Source organism: Myotis davidii, unplaced genomic scaffold (genome assembly GCF_000327345.1).
Source record: "Myotis davidii unplaced genomic scaffold, ASM32734v1 scaffold75, whole genome shotgun sequence".
NCBI lineage: Eukaryota > Metazoa > Chordata > Mammalia > Chiroptera > Vespertilionidae > Myotis > Myotis davidii.
Genome location: NW_006286977.1, coordinates 1,668,626 through 1,670,860, shown reverse-complemented (window position 1 = coordinate 1,670,860; position 2,235 = coordinate 1,668,626). Strand labels below are relative to the sequence as shown.

The following is a 2,235-nucleotide window of genomic DNA, read 5'->3' as shown; positions in this document are numbered from 1 at the left end:
TGCATAAACAGGAAGGAAATCCAACCGCATGGGCCCCTTGTCTGGATTGCGGATCAGAATGGTGTTTGTAGCAGCATTTGGAGGTGCTGACCTTCAGGAAACCCAGGTAAAAGCCAGTTTAGGATCTAAAAGAGAAAAAAGTCCTCGCTGGCTGTTTCTTAGCATTTCTTTCTGAGGAGAAAGGCAAATGTGGAGAATAGCTCTTCCTGTGTTGCAAGAACTAAGACCATCAGATTTATCACAAAAAAATAAAAAAATAAACAGGACAGCCAGCTCAGTTTGAATTTCAGATGAACAATGAATATTTTTTTAGTGTAAATATGTCCCAGGTAGTATTTGGGACAGAGTTATACTACAACACTTCATCTCTGTTTATCTGAAATTCATTTAACTGGGCATCCTGTATTTAATTTGGCCACTTTGTTAGAGGCAGGAATAACAAGCCTTGGTTCCTTATAATTCCATCATCTGTGTGTCTGAGATGGTAATAAAACACCTAATAAGATTCCACAGAGGTGGCCCTGGCTAACAGTTCAATTGGTTAGATCCCTGGTCAGGGCACATACAAGAATCAACCAATGAATGAATAAATGGGTGGAGCAACAAATCTCTCTCTCTCTCTCTTTCTCTCTCTCTCTCCCTTCCTTCCTCTCTCTCCCTAAATTCAATAAATAAAATTTTTTAAAAAATTATACAGCGTGGAGCAAAAGTAGGTTTACAGTTCTGAGTACATGAAAAACGGAGTTTTATTCTTGTATTATTATTTATTATTGTGTTATTTTCCATACAAACAATTGTAAATCTACTTTTGCACACCCCATATTTTACTGGTGAAAAGGTAGAATTTGCCCTGACCGGTTTGGCTCAGTGGATAGAGCGTCAGCCCTCAGACTAAAGAAGGGTCCTGGGTTTGATTCTGGTCAAGGGCATGTACCATGGTTTCGGGCTCGATCCCCAATAGGGGGCGGGGCGTGCAGGAGGCAGCTGATCAATGTTTCTCTCTCATGGATGTTTCTAACTCTCTATCCCTCTCCCTTCCTCGCTGTAAAAATCACTTCACATTAACATTACAAATACATTATCAGCAAATCTTACACAGTATACATCAACACCCTGCAGTACAGAAGACCTGCTCTCAGGCACCTTCTCTGAGGAGACATGAGGATGACAGAGCCTGCGTCCCAGCAGGGGCCTGGCCAACCACCACTCTGTCGTCCTGGTGAATTCACAGTGGGGAGCCTCGAGGTTGAGGGGCACAGGCCCCGTCCGGGTCCTGCCAGAGGCGTCATAGTGGGACCCGTGGCAAGGGCAGTGATATCCACTAAAATCTCCTGCATTGGCAATGGGCACGCAGCGGAGATGAGTGCAGACCCCGATCAGGATGACCCACTCGGGCTTCTCCCCTCGTTCCAGGTCGTGCTGGGGTCCCTCAGGGGGACATGTCCGCGAGGCCTCCTGTCCCACCTCCTCTGGGTTTGGTGGCACACGGACAGCAGCTTGCCTCTCCGCTTGAAGGCCATATTCTTGCCCTCCGGGATGTCGGACAACCTGATTTCGATTTTGGACATGGCCAATGTCGGCAGAGGCGCTCCTGCTGGAGACAGCCTGGGAGATAGCATTCTCGGGGTGTGGGCGGCGGCCACCGTCCTGGTTGCAGTTACCAAAGAGGAGAGGCCCTTCCTGCAAACAGGGGAGCGCTCCTTGGAGGACAGTCATCGGAGAGGTCGGGCAAGGTGACGTCTGTACGGGAATAACGTACAGAGGCAAGGACATTGAGGCCCACGACGGTGACCAGAGCCCACTCGTGGCCTGGCCGTTCAGTGACTCCCGGCAGAGGAAGGGCCGCTTAACGTCCACCGTCCAGCACCAGTGGCACCAGGGGCCGCAGCGCACCCGCCCCTGCGCAGGAGGAGGTGGATAGGACGGACGTGAATGGGCCTGAGCGGGCAGCGACTGACAACATGGCGACCCAATAAAATATATATTTTTAAAAAGGGTAGAACTTCCATTTTAAACCCTTTGTAGAGGCCAGTCATTGGACCGGGAGCTTTATAATGATGATCCTAATAAGCAACTTAGGATCATCACTTAGTAATCAGCAAATACTAAAAAGTATAATTAATATCCCCATTGCTCATGTAAGGTTGCACAGCTTGGAAGTGATAGAGCTGGGATTTGAACCCACACTGCCTTACCTTCAAAGACTCCTCCCTCACAGACAAGAGTGCGCATCTG

The 2,235-nt window shown here is 48.5% G+C and overlaps 1 pseudogene; it reads right to left on the bottom strand.

Annotated features, from left to right (window-relative positions):
• Window positions 1–1,104: 1,104 nt before the first annotated feature.
• On the bottom strand, window positions 1,105–1,963 carry LOC102759563 (annotated as a pseudogene).
• Between the last annotated feature and the right edge of the window lie 272 nt (window positions 1,964–2,235).